Source organism: Mus caroli, unplaced genomic scaffold (genome assembly GCF_978045245.1).
Source record: "Mus caroli unplaced genomic scaffold, Mus_caroli_1 scaffold_19, whole genome shotgun sequence".
In the NCBI taxonomy this organism is placed as follows: domain Eukaryota; kingdom Metazoa; phylum Chordata; class Mammalia; order Rodentia; family Muridae; genus Mus; species Mus caroli.
Window position 1 is genome coordinate 41,021,750 of NW_028227274.1, and position 17,998 is coordinate 41,039,747.

Sequence of the window (17,998 nt, forward strand, 5' to 3'; positions counted from 1 at the left end):
CCATTTTGGCTTCAATTTTTTTTTCTTCTTGCTTCTTGCCTCCCTCTTTGGGAGGGCTTAACTCAGGGATGTGATGTTAGAACGGCCTCCAGGGGGCGCCACAATGCGTTTGCTAGCTGAGCAGACACCCTCATCCACTTGGGTGCCTGCAGGTGGAGACAACTTCCCAAAGAGAAAGAAGGGGAAAGAGAAGTATGGGGGAGAGAGAAAATGAGTCATCTCAAGAGTGAACAATAGTAAGTGCTTTCCTGGTGCACAGGAAACTTAACACCAAACCATGCATAACCATGACTCACCCCCACCCGAGTCCTGGAAAAACACTTTCTTGATAGGAAAAGCCATATTCCTCCCTTGAGTCAGTCTGGTGCAAAATTAATCAATACTATTAGTGAGAACACAGAGATGTTTATACAGACTGTTGTATGTTTTAAAGTCTAACTACTGTGGTTTGGGAGAAAAAAATTCATTGTTCCATGACAGAGAGATTCTGTAGAGGTCACCTGCCCAAGGCCAGGAAGTTAGAGGGGCCATGGTCCCCTGTTTACACAGGTAGAAGAGCTATGGAGTACTTGGTTCCATTGATAAAGGAGCTGTGAATGCAAAAAAACCACAGACAAAGGTGAACACACCCCTAATTGCTTGGGAATGGGAATCATCTCAAATGCTTGGCAAAGTTACCTGGAAACATTGAGCTTCTCTCCCTCCATTTCTCTCTAGGTCTCCCACAGCCTTTACTCCATGGTCTCTGCTCATTCTACTACCCCCTCCCCCCCACCCCACATGCTTTCACTATATGCTATAGTCTCACCTTCAAATGTCTTTCCTATCTTGTTACCTTGCCTCCCTCACATGTATATTTTCCACTGTAGGAAAGATCACCTGTAATTATCCACACTCACACACTTTAAGACAAGTATGGAGCAATTAAGCAATCATTTTCTATATTAAAGAACCTTTGGAAATAGGTGAGGTCTGTAAACATGGCAAACACGGGGAAAACATCCAGTCGGCAGAGGCTGGCTCTGTATCATTCATACTGTGAAGGGGAAACTCGGCTCCAGGAACATGAAAACTGTCTCAGCTTTATGTGCACTGAAACCTGAGCACATACACACCGTACTTCTTACACGCTGGTGTAGAAGAACATTATCCATTCATAAAGGAAGTCAGTCCCATTGGCCTGCCCCCAGTTAGGTTTGATCTCTAAGTAGAATTTGCTATCATTTGAACCTGAACTCTAACTTGCAGATGCCTTGTTTAATTTCTTTACCAGGGCCACTTGCTGATTAGGAAAACTTTATGTCCTCAGTTCTCATCATCTCCTTGAAGGGGACACAAGCACTGGCTTATTAAAGGCATTTATCTTGATTTTGCAGGGTTAGGTTGTAGCCTAGGGTTGCGGGTTTCCCTCCTCTCTCCCTCTTCCCTCCCTTCCCCAGCTCATTCCACTCACCTGACAGGCTAAATCCTGACTGATGGAGGTTCCTCATTGGCGGGTTTGGCCAAGTGGGAGAGCCCTGACTAGAGCCACCTGGGGTGCCCCCCTTGGGGTGGTGGTCAAGTCAAACACTGGTCCATCATACATGCCTCTTGGGACTGCATGCAGGTCTGCCATCTGCAGCCAGAGAAACAGGTCACCATTGATTCTTCCATTCAAAGGACCCAACAGAGTAGAATGTGTAATCTGGGAGGTGTAATCCTGTTGATGAAAAGTGTGTGTGGGAGGAATCCAGGAGGAAACAGAAGACATGGATGTGACAGAAGACACAGTGCCAAAAGAAACTGAGGGTAGAGGCCATCCAGGAAGGCCTCTGTAGACATGAGATTCCATCTAGAGCAGTGGTTCTCAACCTTCCTAATGCTGTGACCCTTTCATACAGTTCCTCATGCTGTGGTGAACTCTAAATATAAAAGTATTTTGTTGCTATCTTGTAACTGTAATTTTGCTCCTGTTATAGATCATAATGTAAATGTCTGTGTTTCCCAATGGTCTTATGTGACACCTGTGAAAGGGTCATTTAAGACTCCTACACACACACACACACACACACACATACACACAAAGCATTTGAGACCCACAGGTTGAGAACAACTGGTCTTGAGCATCAAATGACCATGTTGGCCTCAGGAGAGGCAAATGGCTGAGTGGATGCTAATCGTTGATATGGATGTCAACAGAGGCAGCAGAGGGATCAGCAAGCACAGCTAGCTCGAAGTAGGGACATGGCGGAACTATTAGGATAGTTGGAGTGTAACCAGTAGGAAGGACAGGGGTCTAAGATGAGGTCACAACACTGCCACAATAAGATCCCACAGGAGATCCACCCAAGGCTTTTCAGAGCTTCATTCAAGTTAGGGCTTCAAAGCCCGAAACTGAGTTTCTGTGGCCAGAGCCATTGACCTTTAGCTGTGAACTTGCCTAGGGACTGGGTATTGAGTGTTTGTGTGTTTGTGTGTGTGTGTGTGTGTGTGTGTGTGTGTGTGTGTGAGAGAGAGAGAGAGAGAGAGAGAGAGAGAGAGCGAGAGAGAGAGAGAGAGAGAGACAGAGACAGAGACAGAGACAGAGACAGAGACAGAGACAGAGACAGAGACAGAGAGACAGAGAGATAGCAATATCAATCAACTTTGTGTTTTGGTTTGGAATTATGCCAAGGGCTGGGGTTTAAAGCCTTGTAAATATGCTGTGCCCACATGGCACTTATGTCCTGTGTGACAAGCATGATGAGACCACCCAGGCAGTAGCAGTCCCACAAGCAACCCTTGGCACATCAAGGGCCACAAGTGAGGCAGTGAGAGTGTGCATCCCTATGGACCTGAAAGGGATGGATGAGCCAGGGTGATACTTCTGAGCAGCACTACCCCTGACTTCTGTGCAGCCACCAAGCACAGTGCCCTTGTCTTCATGGGATGAGGGCTGCGACAGGAATCAGTACTCCTCATCTAGCAACACTATAGCCATGGCATTGCTTTGGTTCCAGAATCTAAACCACAATAAATCAATGCCTACACTGGGGAAGTGTGGCTTTTCTTTTCTTTTCTAGAAAGCCAAAAACTGAAATAGGGAGTAGACCACTGTCTTAGTTAGGGTTTTACTGCTGTGAACAGACACCATGACCAAGGCAAGTCTTATAAAAAACAACATTTAATTGGGGCTGGCTTACAGGTTCAGAGGTTCAGTCCATTATCATCAAGGTGGATGCATGGCAGTATCCAGGCAGGCATGGTGCAGGAGGAGCTGAGAGTTCTATGTCTTCACTCAAAGGCTGATAGTGGAAGACTGACTTGCAGGCAACTAGGGTAGGGTCTTATACCCACACCCAGAGTGACACACCCATTCCAACCAGGCCACACCTAATCCAACAAGGCCACACCTTCAGATGGTGCCACTCCCTGGTCCAAGGATATACAAACCATCACAACCACTATCCCAGTCTCAGGGTCTGGGATAACTTAGTTGTGGAGAGTTCCAAGAACATCTGGAAGATGGAGAGGGGAGAAGAGGAACTCAGTGAAATACCTCGTCCCCAGTCCCCATCTTTAAATCACCCCCAACTACTTCAGTTGAGTGTGTGTGTGTGTGTGTGTGTGTGTGTGTGTGTGTGAAAGAGAGAGAGAGAGAGAGAGTGAGAGAGAGAGAGAAAGAGAGAGACACAGACAGAGAGAGACAGAAAGACAGAGAGATAGAGAGACAGAGAGTGAGGGAGGGGGGAGGGAGGAGGGAGAGAGACAGACTGGAAGGAAGGAAGGAAGGAAGGAAGGAAGGAAGGAGGAAGGAAGCAAGGAAGAAAGAAAGAAAGAAAGAAAGAAAGAAAGAAAGAAAGAAAGAAAGAAAGGAAGGAAGAAAGGAAGGAAGAAAGGAGAGATATTTTATATGAACCACAGTACTTAAAAGCTGTTGGCATTTTCCCCAATGGAGCAACTTTGGGTGGGCTAGAAGAGAGATGACTGGGTGTCAATGTGTCTGCCTGGTCCTCAGAACCCCAGGGGCTGCATGAGACTCCCTTTCTAACCCCCATACCTCATTGGTACTCACCTTCCTCCTTGCTTTAATGCGCTTATAGACATAGTCAGAGAATGGGCTGCAGGGAATGAAGCGGCCAGCCCACCTGAGGCACATGCAGGTTGCCATCTTCCAGCATGATCTTGCCCTGGCAGATAAGCACCAGAGGTGCCCCACGCAGCTCCATCCCTTCAAAGATGTTGTATTCGGCAACCTAGGTTCAGGGATGGGGAAAAAGCCATGCCATGGGTGTAGGAAGAGAAGAAAGAAGAATGGGGTTATCATCTATGATTCAGACCCTCCTTTGGTGCTACCAGGAACTGAGTCACAAAGTAAAGCCAATCCAAGCTCAGGACACACCTGCCTGCCTTGATAAAACAAAACAAAACAAAACAAACAAACAAACAAAAAAGCAGGAGACTGACATATCCTGGAGAGGGATGGCTCGAGCAAAGCAAAATGCCTTGCTTTTTTTTAAGATTCTCTAATTGGAATTCTACTTCCACTGCTGGTCATATTATCACAAACTCAGCCACTACACCCCCAGCAACATTGCACAGTGTGCCTGTACTTAGTGGCTTAGTGGTGAATTCAGTGAAACATGACCTTCAGGCCCTGCTGGTACACAATTCCATAACACCCTTTGATTTAGAAGGAATGGCCATTACTACCTAGATTAGGGTTTCTCACTTCCTTCCTCTCTTGTTCAGCAGGAAGACAACATTGCACGTTAAGGGATACTGGTTGGTGCTAGGTTTGAGTACCACTGCCAGTACTCAATCCTATACTTTCTCTGCACTTCTAGAAGTTAGGCAAAACTACAAAAAGAAGATAACAGTACCCCCCCCAAACAGTGTCAACTGGTCATGACACTGGTCAGTGTCCAGCTGGGCAGTATGAACTTCACAGGGAAAATGTGGAAATGTGTGGCTTAAGACTTTTCCTAAAGAATGCACTTTTTCTAGCTATCTTCGTGTTTACTTAAGCATTTACTTGTACTAATTCCAAAAAGGATCAAAGAGAGTTTACAGTAAAAACCATGTGAGTGTGAGCACCTCCTTCCAGTATATGTGTATTTTTGTAGGCTCAAAGAATACATATACAAAACCTTGCTTAGATGGTGATAGTGGACATCCCTGTATTATAGAATTATGAGGGTTTTTTTTAAATGTATGTACTTGTCTGAGGTTCCTTTATTGAGAATGTATCATGTTATCAATTAAAAGATTCAAGGTATTATTGCTAAATGATAAGGATAGCCTTCCAGTCCACTCCAGCACTGGGGTGCCTTGCCTGCAGTGTCTCCGGACACCAGAAAGGACCCACATGTGGTGAGGGAAACACAAAGTCTGCTCCAATCCAATCATGAGGGACCTGAGACTGCATTAACCCGGCCTGATCAGGGGCACAAGTTCCTTCTAGTCCACTCCAGCACTGAGGTGCCTTGCCCACAGATACTGAGGACACCCACAAGGACCCACACATGATCCCCCACGGGATCCTAAGACCTCTGGTGAGTGGAAAACAACTTCTGCCAGGAGGCAGGTTTGAACACCAGATATCTGGGCACCTTCCCTGCAAGAGGAGAGCTTGCCTGCAGAGAATACTCTGACCACTGAACCTAAGGAGAGAGCTAGTCTACCAGGTCTGATGATAGAGGCTAATATAGTCACCTGAGGAACAAGCTCTAACCAGATTCAACTATAACAACTAGCTTCAGAGATTACGAGATGTCAAAAGGCAAATGTAATAATCCTACAAACAGAAATCAAGACCACTCACCATCATCAGAACGCAGCACTCCCACCCCACCTCGTCCTGGGCACCCAACACACATAAAATTCAGACCCGGATTTAAAAGCATATCTCATGCTGATGGTATAGGACATCAAGAAGGACTTAATAACTCTCTTAAAGGAATACAGGAGAACACAGATAAACAGCAGAAGACCTTAAATAGGAAACACAAAAATCCCTTAAAGAATTGCAGGAAAACACGACCAAACAGGTGATGAAATTGAATAAAATCATCCAAGACATAAAAAGGGAAGTAGACACAATAAAGAAAACCCAAAGTGAGGCAACGCTGGAGAAAGAAACCCTAGGAAAGAAATCTGGAACCATAGATGTGAGCATCAGCAACAGAAAACAAGAGATGGAAGAGAGAATCTCAGGTGCAGAAGATTCCATAGAGAACATCAGCACAACAATCAAAGAAAATAAAAAACGCAAAAAGATCCTAACTCAAAACATCCAGGAAATCCAGGACACAATGAGAAGACCAAACCTAGGGATAATATGAGTTGATGAGAATGAACATTTTCAACTTAAAGGGCCTGCAAATATCTTCAAAAAAATTACAGAAGAAAACTTCCCAAAGCTAAAGAATGGCATGCCAATGAACACACAAGAAGCCTACAGAACTCCAAATAGACTGGACTAGAAAAGAAATTCCTTCTGAGATCTTCTAGAATTTCTTTCTTCAGAGACTTGAAGTTCTTATTATACAGATCATTCACTTCCTTAGTTAGAGTCACGCCAAGATATTTTATATTATTTGTGACTATTGAGAAGGGTGTTGTTTCCCTAATTTCTTTCTCAGCCTGTTTATTCTTTGTGTAGAGAAAGGCCATTGATTTGTTTGAGTTAATTTTATATCCAGCTACTTCACCGAAGCTGTTTATCAGGTTTAGGAGTTCTCTGGTGGAATTTTTAGGGTCACTTATATATACTATCATATCATCTGCAAAAAGTGATAGCATTTTCAACAAATGGTGCTGGCACAACTGGTTGTTAACATGTAGAAGAATGCGAATCGATACATTCCTATCTCCTTGTACTAAGGTCAAGTCTAAGTGGATCAAGGAACTTCACATAAAACCAGAGACACTGAAACTGATAGAGGAGAAAGTGGGGAAAAGCCTTGAAGATATGGGCACAGGGGAAAAATTCTTGAATAGAACAGCAATGGCTTGTGCTGTAAGATCGAGAATTGACAAGTGGGACCTCATGAAACTGCAAAGCTTCTGCAAGGCAAAAGACACCATCAATAAGACAAAAAAACCACCAACAGATTGGGAAAGGATCTTTACCTATCCTAAATCAGATAAGGGTCTAATATCCAATATATATAAGGAACTCAAGAAGGTGGACTCCAGAAAGTCAAATAACCCCATTAAAAAATGGGGCTCAGAATTGAACAAAGAATTCTCACCTGAAGAATACCAAATGGCAGAGAAGCACCTGAAAAAATGTTCAACATCCTTAATCATCAGGGAAATGCAAATCAAAACAACCCTGAGATTCCACCTCACACCAGTCAGAATGGCTAAGATCAAAAATTCAGGTGACAGCAGATGCTGGCTAGGATGTGGAGAAAGAGGAACACTCCTCCATTGTTGGTGGGATTGCAAGCTTGTACAACCACTCTGGAAATCAGTCTGGCGGTTCCTCAGAAAATTGGACATAGTACTACCGGAGGATCCAGCAATACCTCTTCTGGGCATATATCCAGAAGATGTCCCAACCGGTAAGAAGGACACATGCTCCACTATGTTCATAGCAGCCCTATTTATAATAGACAGAAGCTGGAAAGAACCCAGATGTCCCTCAACAGAGGAATGGATACAGAAATTATGGTACATTTACACAATGGAGTACTACTCAGCTATTAAAAAGAATGAATTTATGAAATTCCTAGCCAAATGGATGGACCTGGAGGGCATCATCTTGAGTGAGGTAACACAATCACAAAGGAACTCACATAATATGTATTCACTGATAAGTGGATATTAGCCCAAAACTTAGGATACCCAAGATAGAAGATACAATTTGCTAAACGCATGAAACTCAAGAAGAATGAAGACCAAAATGTGGACACTGTGCCCCTTCTTAGAATTGGGAACAAAACACCCAGGGAAGGAGTTACAGAGACAAAGTTCGGAGCTGTGATGAAAGGATGGACCATCTAGAGACTGCCGTATCCAGGGATCCATCCCATAATCAGCTTCTAAACGCTGACACCATTGCATACACTAGCAAGATTTTGCTGAAAGGACCCAAAGATAGCTGTCTCTTGTGAGACTATGCAGGGGCCTAGCAAACACAGGAGTGGATGCTCACAGTCAGCTATTGGATGGATCACAGGGCTCCCAATGGAGAAGCTAGAGAAAGTACCCAAGGAGCTAAAGGGATCTGCAACCCTATAGTTGGAACAACATGATGAACTAACCAGTACCCCGGAGCTCTTCTCTCTAGCTGCATATGTATCGAAAGATGGCCTAGTCGGCCATCACTGGAAAGAGAGGCCCATTGGACTTGCAAACTTTATATGCCCCAATATAGGGGAATGCCAGGGCCAAAAGAATGGGAATGGGAGGGTAGGGAAGTGGGGGGCGGTATGGGGGACTTTTGGGATAGCATTGGAAATGTAATTGAGGAAAATATGTAATAAAAAAAAACAGTGAAAAAAAAAAGATAGGACTGTCTTATAAACAAACCAAATTACAAAAGAAATGAACTTTTTTGCTCTTAAGCCAACTGAGCAGGGATTTGGGTGCCGTTGGGGAGGAGTGGTACCTTTAATGAATCTGACCTGACTGTTTGCTATAATGCTTTCATTTTCTCCTCTATCTCCAAAGATTAGATTTCTTCTCTTCCTAAAATTAAACGTTTTAAGTAAAATTTTGTATTTTTAATGAGAAGATTCGGCACATAGAACTTTGCAGAGATATTTTTTTCACTTGTTCCTACACAGAGTATATTCTCAATAAAATCCACTCCGCTATAAAAAAAAAAAAAAGAAAAGAAATTCCTCCCGACACATAATAATCAGAACAACAAATGCATGAAATAAAGATAGAATATTAAAAGCAGTAAGGGAGAAAGGTCAAGTAACATTTAAAGGCAGGCCTATCAGAATTACACCAGACTTTTCACCAGAGACTATGAAAGCCAGAAGAGCCTAGACAGATGTTTTACAGACACTATGAAAATACAAATGCCAGCCCAGGTTACTATACCTGGCCAAACTCTCAATTACCATAGGTGGAGAAACCAAAGTATTACACGACAAAACCAAATTCACACATTATCTTTCCAAGAATCCAGCCCTTCAAAGAATAATACAGAAAAAAAACAATACAAGGATGGAAATCACGCCCTAGAAAAAGCAAGAACATAATCTCTCAACAAACCAAAAAGAAGACAGCCACAAGCACAGAATGCCAGATCTAACAACAAAAATAAAAGGAAGCAACAATTAGTTTTCCTTAATATCTTTTAATATCAATTCCCCAATAAAAAGACATAGACTAACAGACTGGCTACACAAACAGGACCCAACATTCTGCTGCTTACAGGAAACCCATCTCAGGGAAAAAGTCAGACACTACCTCAGAGTGAAAGGCTGGAAAACAATTTTCCAAGCAAATGGTCTGAAGAAACAAGCTAGAGTTGCCATCCTAATATCGAATTAAATCAACTTCCAACCCAAAGTTATCAAAAAAGACAAGAAGAGACCCTTCATACACAGCAAAGGTAAAATCCTCCAAGAAAAACTCTCAATTCTGAATATCTATGCTCCAAATGCAAGGGCAGCCACATTCATTAAAGACACTTTAGTAAAGCTCAAAGCACACATTGTACCTCACATAATAATAGTGGGAGACTTCAACACACCACTTTAATCAATGGACAGTTCGTGGAAACAGAAACTAAATCAGGACACAGTGAAACTAACAGAAGTTATGAAACAAATGGACTTAACAGATATCTACAGAGCATTTTATCCTAAAACAAAGGGATATACCTTCTTCTCAGCACCTCATGGCACCTTCTCCAAAACTGACGAATAAATGGTCACAAAACAGGCCTCAACAGATACAAAATTATTGAAATTGTCCCATACATCCTATCAGACCACCATGGCATAATGCTGATCTTCAAAAACAACATAAATAATGGAAAGCCAACATTGACGTGGAAACTGAACAAAATCTCCTCAATGATACCTTGGTCAAGGAAGGAATAAAGAAAGAAATTAAAGACTTTTTAGAGTTTAATGAAGATGAAGCCACAACATACACAAACCTATGGGACACAATGAAAGCATTTCTAAGAGGGAAACTCATAGCTCTGAGTGCCTCCAAAAAGAAACTAGAGAGAGCACACACTAGCATCTTGACAACACCTCCAAATGCTCTTGAAAAAAAGGAATCAAATTCACCCAAGAGGAGTAGAAGTCAGCAAATAATCAAACTCAGGGGTGAAATAAACCAAGTGGAAACAAGAAGAACTATTGAAAGAATTAATCAAACTAGGAGTTGGTTCTTTGAGAAAATCAACAAGATAGATAAACCCTTAGCTAGACTCACTAGAGGGCACAGGAACAGCATCGTAATTAACAAAATCAGAAATGAAAGGGAGACATAACAACAGATCCTGAAGAAATCCAAAACAACATAAGATCCTTCTACAAAAGGCTATACTCAACAAACTGGAAAACCAGGACGAAAAGGACAAATTTATAGACAGATACCAGGTACCAAAGTTAAATCAGGATCAAGTTAATGATCTAAACATTCCCATATTCCCCTGAAGAAATAGAAGCAGTCATTAATAGTCTCCCAGCCAAAAAAAAAAAAAAAAAAAAAAAGCCCAGGAACAGATGGGTTTAGTGCAGAGGTCTATCAGACCTTCAAAGAAGATCTAATTCCAGTTCTCAAAGATAGAGAACTTCAGACCAATTTCCCTTATGAATATAGATGCAAAAATACTCAATAAAATTCTCACTAACAGAATCCAAGAACACATTAAAGCAATCATCCATCCTGACCAAATAGGTTTTATTCCAGCGATGCAGGGATGGTTTAATATATGGAAATCCATCAACGTAATCCATTATATAAAAAAACTCAAAGACAAAATCCACATGAATATCTTGTTACATGGGGAAAAACATTCGACAAGATCCAACACCCATTCATGATAAAAGTCTTGGAAAGATCAGGAATTCAAGGCCCATACCTAAACATGATAAAAGCAATCTATAGCAAACCAGTAGCCAACATCAAATAAATAGTGGGAAGCTTGAAGCAATCCCAGTAAAATCAGGGACTAGACAAGGCTGCCTACTTTCTCCCTACCTCTTCAACATAGTACTTGAAGTCCTAGCCAGAGCAAGTCCACAACAAAAGAAGATCAAGGGGATACAAATTGGAAAAGATGAAGTCAAAATATCACTTTTTGCAGATGATATGATAGTATATATAAGTGACCCTAAAATTTCCACCAGAGAACTCCTAAACCTGATAAACAGCTTCGGTGAAGTAGCTGGATATAAAATTAACTCAAACAAGTCAATGGCCTTTCTCTACACAAAGAATAAACAGGCTGAGAATGAAATTAGGGAAACAACACCCTTCTCAATAGTCACAAATAATATAAAATATCTTGGCTTGACTCTAACTAAGGAAGTGAAAGATCTGTATGATAAGAACCTCAAGTCTCTGAAGAAAGAAATTAAAGAACATCTCAGAAGATGAAAAGATCTCCCATGCTCATGGATTGGCAGGATCAACATTGTAAAAATGGCTATCTTGCCAAAAGCAATCTACAGATTCAATGCAATCCCCATCAAAATTCCAACTCAATTCTTCAATGAATTAGAAAGAGCAATCTGAAAATACATCTGGAATAACAAAGAACCTTGGATAGCAAAAACTCTTCTCAAGGATAAAAGAACCTCTGGTGGAATCACCATGCCTGACCTAAAGCTGTACTACAGAGCAATTGTGATAAAAACTGCAAGGTACTGGTATAACAACAGACAAGTACACCAATGGAATAGAATTGAAGACCCTGAAATGAACACACAGACCTATGGTCACTTGATCTTCGACAAGGGAGCTAAAACCGTCCAGGGGAAGAAAGACAGCATTTTCAACAAATGGTGCTGGCACAACTGGTGATTATCACTTAGAAGAATGCAAATTAATCCATTCCTATCTCCTTGTACTAAAATCAAATCTAAGTGGATCAAGGATATCCACATAAAACCAGAGACATGGAAACTTATAGAGGAGAAAGTGGGGAAAAGCCTTAAAGATATGGGCACAGGGGAAAAATTCCTGAGTAGAACAGCAATGGCTTGTTCTGTAAGATCAAGGATTGACAAATGGGACCTCATGAAACTGCATAGCTTCTGCAAGGCAAAAGACAACGTCAATAAGACAAAAAGGCCACCAACAGATTTGGAAAGGATCTTTACCTATCCTAAATCAGATAGGGGTCTAATATCCAATATATATAAAGAAATCAAGAAGGTGGACTTCAGAAAATAAAATAACCCCATTAAAAATGGGGCTCAGAGCTAAACAAAGATTTCTCACCTGAGGAATACCGAATGGCTGAGAAGCACCTGAAAAACTGCTCAACATCCTTAGACATCAGGGAAATGCAAATCAAAACAACCCTGAGATTCCATCTCACACCAATCAGAATGGCTAAGATCAAAAATTCAGGTGACAGCAGATGCTGGCAAAGATGAGGAGAAAGAGCAACAACACTCCTCCATTGTTGGTGGGATTACAAGTTTGTACAACAACTCTGGAAATCAGTCTGGCCGTTCCTCAGAATATTGGACATAGTACTACTGGAGGATCCAACAATACCTCTCCTGGGCCTATATCCAGAAGATGTCCCAACCGGTAAGGAGGACACATGCTCCACTATGTTCATAGCAGCCTTATTTATAATAGCCAGAAGCTGGAAAGAACCCAGATGCCCCTCAACAGAGGAATGGATACAAAAAATATGGTACATTTACACAGTGGAGTACTACTCAGCTATTAAAAAGAATGAATTTATGAAATTCCTAGGCAAATGGTTGGACCTGTAGGGCATCATCCTGAGTGAGGTAACACAATCACAAAAGAACTCAAATGATATGTACTCTGATAAGTGGCTATTAGCCCAGAAACTTAGTATAGCAAGATATAAGAGACAATTTGTAAAACACATGAAACTGAAGAACGAAGACCAAAGTGTGGACACTTTGCCCCTTCTTAGAATTGGAAACAATCACCCATGGAAGGAGTTACAGAGATAAAGTTTGGAGCTGAGCCAAAATGATGGACCATCTTGAGACTGCCATATCCAGGGATCCATCCCATAATTAGCCTGCAAACGATGACACCATTGCATACACCAGCAAGCATTTGCTGAAAGGACCCTGATATAGCTGTCTCTTGTGAGACTATGCCCGGGCCTAGCTAACACATAAGTGGATACTCACAGTCAGCTATTGGATGGATCACAGGACACCCAATGGAGGAGCTAGAGAAAGTATCCAAGGAGCTAAAGAGGTCTGCAACCCTGTAGGTGCAACAACATTATAAACTAACCAGTACCCCAGAGCTCTTGACTCTAGCTGCATATGAATCAAAAGATGGCCTAGACGGCCATCACTGGAAAGAGGCCCATTGGCCACCCAAACTTTATATGCCCCAGTAGAGGGGAAGGCCAGGGCCAAAAAGTGGGAATGGGTGGGTAGGAGAGTTGGGGGGAGGGTATGGGGGACTTTTCAGGTAGCATTGGAAATGTAATTGAGGAAAATACATAATAAAAATATATACAAAAAATAAAAAAAATAAATTAGAATGATTTCTACTTTACAAAAAAAAATGATAAAGATGTGTTTTCAGAAGTGTATGGTGGTGATTTTGTTGTCCTATGGCCATAACAGAATCCTCTTATATAGCAAATCAACTATGATTTTCACCAGTGACTTAATCTTAGGGAACTAGTTACAGGCTTCATATTGAAAGAAGCATCGTATGCAGCATGTATGTTTTATATTAATTTTTAATACATTGAGATAGTATCTGTAAGATAAAGAATCCATAAAGACAGAATGCTCACAAAAATAGAAAAAAGCCAACCACATGAGAGAAGAGACAAAAAGATTATAATTTCTCTTTTCTTAAAACAAATAGCCTGAGTATGGAAAGAATTAACTTTCAAACCCTGCCTTTAAATTTCCACAAACAAGGGGCTTACTGGATTGCCCACATAGATGAAGGAGGCATTAGTTATTTTAGAGACACTGTACTGGCACTGCACATAGGGAGCAGACTGAATAGTGAAGTTAATATGATTTTTACTAAAATCTTCAGGAGTGTCTTTATTGATATGGCTATTTCTTTCATCAATCTTTATGATTAAACCAGGGGGAAAAATTGCTACTTGACCAAGGGACACTGAGAGTCGATCCCTTTTATAGGCTGGGGTGTTCACAAGCCTTCAATGTGGGATGCTCCTGTTATGACATGGTGGCTTCAGGGACAGATGAATTGCTTGCCATTTTAAGTTTCATATACAAAATTTTGAAAAGAAATTATAAAGCTATTCTAACACAAGGAATGGACTCACTATCCTTTAAATACAGATCATGAGATTGGATGACAGTAAGCTGTGTATGGAAGCTGTCTTAGAGTTTCTAGACCCTAGAAGTCATTCCTAGTAGGTGAATTCCCAAGTTACACAAGCCACCTGGCTCTCTGTGTTGTTTTTAACAAAATTTCAAACATTTGATTTTGCTAAAAAAGAGTCAGGAGCCAAATACTGGGGTAAGAGCCTGCTATCTCAGGAAGGCAGATAAAACATCCAGATGACACTTTGATGACCTTCATCCACAGCTGATGTCCCATAACTAAGTTCTCCTCCATGACTTTTCAATAACCCTCAAACCAAATAGCCCTCCTCTCTACTTTCTGTGTCTCTCTGTATTCATCCTCTTACTCTCTGTTTTTTTTTTTTTTTCTATGTTCATTCCCTTTCTGGTTGCTTGTTCTGCCTTTTGACCAATGGTTGACTTTAACCATGTTTTCAATAAACAGAAAGCTCTTGGATTAAAGTTGTATGCTAGGGCTGAGACACACAAGGAAAAACAGGTTTTCCCAGTAAATAACTCAGTCTTGGTGTACACAGTGTGGTCAAACATCCTGCAACATCCATGGACATCTCATGAGGTTGTAGACCTCACCTACACCCCGAACATACTCTTCAAGGATTCCCTGAGGGACAGGTTTTAGTTTGATTAGTGCCTGAGCCTTTGATTTGGTTCATGGATAGTTCTACCTGGGCCACCCTCCCTCATTCCCTTACAACAGCCTTGTCCCAGATGACAGACATATGCTCCTCTACACCATTGGTGCCTTCAGGGATGGCTGTGAAGTTGTCCTTCCCAATGGCTTTCTGAGCAGTGCTAAAGGTCAGTGGGCACTTCCAGAGAGCTGCAGATCCCCGCTGAAAAAAGATAAAGTTGCACATGTTTAGGAGAGATGGCTGAAAAATACTGGGTAACCAAAAATCATGTCTTCATGACTTAATTTGTAATATCTCTGTCTCCTACTTAGCTGTGTGATCTTGGCTAACTTTCCTCTCCTCCTTGGGCTGTTACCCATCTTTAAAGTGAGGAAGTAGAATCAGATCATGTCTTCTGTGGCCAATTACAAAGACTCAGATGAAGGCTGGAGAACTGGCTCAGTGGTTATTATCATTCGCTCTTGCTACAGAGGATCCAGGTTTGGTCCTCAGCAGTCATATCATCTGGCTCAAAACTGGCCCTCACCCCCGCTCCATGCTATCTTATACCTTCTTCTGGCCTCTGATGTCACCTGCACATGAGGTACACACATAAAGATATGCAGGCAAGCATGCACTCCTATGTGTGCACACATATAAACACACATACAAATAGAAACTAAACATGCAAGGACTCAAATGACCAGTGGCCTGATTTTTTAATCTCCCTATAATCACTGACTAAGTGTCATCATGACAATGCTTTGAGTCCTGAAAAAGAGCTTTTAAATGCCCTGACCATCAGTCGATGAATCTATAAAATGATGCCTCACTCATAAAATTGTTATGAGGGGCAAGGGAGAGCCCAAGCTTGGCCAAGTTAGGCATCAATTGCTAGAACCATCATTCACACTGGAATTGTGTCATCAGTTGAACTGTGAGGTAGAAGAGACAGTTTTCTGTACTCACAACTGCTGGAGAATTTGATGCTGTAGACACTCATCTTCCACTTAGACTAATACTACTACAGCCCACATCCGAGGTGGCTCCAAGATGATCCCACTGAATACATGGCATTCTGACACCAACCTGGCCAGGAGTTGATGTAGACAGGTGTGGTAGGGTCAGGTATCAGAGGTGGGGATGTCACAAATGCAGCAGCTTTGGCCCAGTTATTACTCCAATAATGAGTTCCATCTATTCCCAGGCTGGCAGTGATGGGCTCGCCAAAGACCACATTTGCTGGAAGAAGTGGATATCAGGTTTGTAAGAGATGTGTAGTGCTCTGTTCCAGCATATCTGATCAGAACTATAACTTTGCTCAAGACTGTGTCTCTGGAGTGAGGCAACTTAGAGGTTCAATTTCTATTCCCAGTTTTATTTTAGGTCTGTTTCTCTATTAAATGTGAACAATGTTTTGAATGACTGGGTGAATCAATGTTCACAATAAGAAGTCACTAGTTATAAGCTCTGACTGTAAGCCTCACACTTTGAGGCAATTTTATGTTTGACAGGAAGAAAATAAAACTATTTACTGATTATGTGATTACAGGACACATTAACATGTCAAAGCATTATGACCTAGAACTGAAGACATTGTTTGCACTCCCAAACTTCTGAAAGGACTTAGCATACATGAAAGGTCTGGCCCGTGGTAGATACTCAATAAATACTAATTGTGTGTGTGTGTGTGTACAAATCATTTGGGAATGTACTTATACATGTGTGTGCATGGGTCTAGAGGCCAGAGGCCAACATTGGATGCCTTCTCTGTCCTCCATTTTACTATTTGGGGCAGTCTCTCACTGAACTGGCAGCTCACTGACTAGACAAGGTAAGCTTGCTAGTAGGGTCCAGGGGTTCTCTTGTCTCCATCCCTTGAGCTATGACTATCAGAGTAGGCCACCATGCCCAGCTTTCGCATGCTTGCATGGCAGATGCTTAACTGATTGAGTCTTCTTTCCTATACTAATTCCTTTCCTGTCTACCCTTTTCCACTGTAGAGGCCCAAAGTCCCAAGTGTGTTTCACGTTGCTGGGGACTGCCAGCTCCTCCTGGTCCAAGGATAAGGTATGACCCTACAGGGTAAAACCCATTCTGTAGAATACAGGCCTCTTACATAGTTTTGTTACTGCTGTTTTATATCTTAATCATGGTTTTCCTTGACTATGCATTTTTCAATTTGACAAACAGTGTCTCAGAACTGGAGACCCAGTAATATGCAATGCATTAAGATGGAACTGGCCCTTGGGTGCTGTATGAAGCTTATGTTAAACTTTTAAGAAAGAGATAGTGATTCAGAAGGAAATGATTTTCCTTAAAATTGGTTGGCCCATTATTTCTATACATCAGCAACTTGGGAGAACCATATGGAGACAAGCCTTATGCATGTTTTGACTTTCATCTTTTTCTACATTCTGTCTCCAGAGTTTGCACAACCACTTTCAATGACATTTTGTAGCCAGCATTATAAAGAGATTTTACCTTGTTTCAACTTCAATCAATTGTTAACAGTTCACTGGAATAGTAGCTAGGGGAAATTCTAATAATGTGTCTAGTTTCACTAGAAGATATCCATGACTGGTTAGTGGTATCTACAAAAAAAAAAAAATATGAGACTAGCAATAATTGACATATACATCGCTGTCTTATGGGGTGGTGATAAAAAGATTTACAGAGAAATGAAGAAGTAAGATTCAAGGAAAACACTTGACAATTATGAGAAATGCAACCTTGAGAGGACCAACTGTTCCTTAGGACCACATTTAGAATAGAAGTTGGAGAAGTAACATTCTCAATTATATGGGAATTTGGATACTGATCCACCCAGCTGATTGCATGAATTTCTTCATTCAAAAGAGCATGATAATAATGCCCATCACTTTTTAGAATTGTTTGAGAAGTCAGTATTTA

At 41.5% G+C, this 17,998-nt stretch overlaps 1 pseudogene; it reads right to left on the reverse strand.

Moving 5' to 3' along the window:
* Window positions 1–23: 23 nt before the first annotated feature.
* LOC147000272 (dihydropyrimidinase-related protein 3-like) overlaps window positions 24–17,998 on the reverse strand; it is a 35,395-nt pseudogene continuing 17,420 nt past the window's right edge.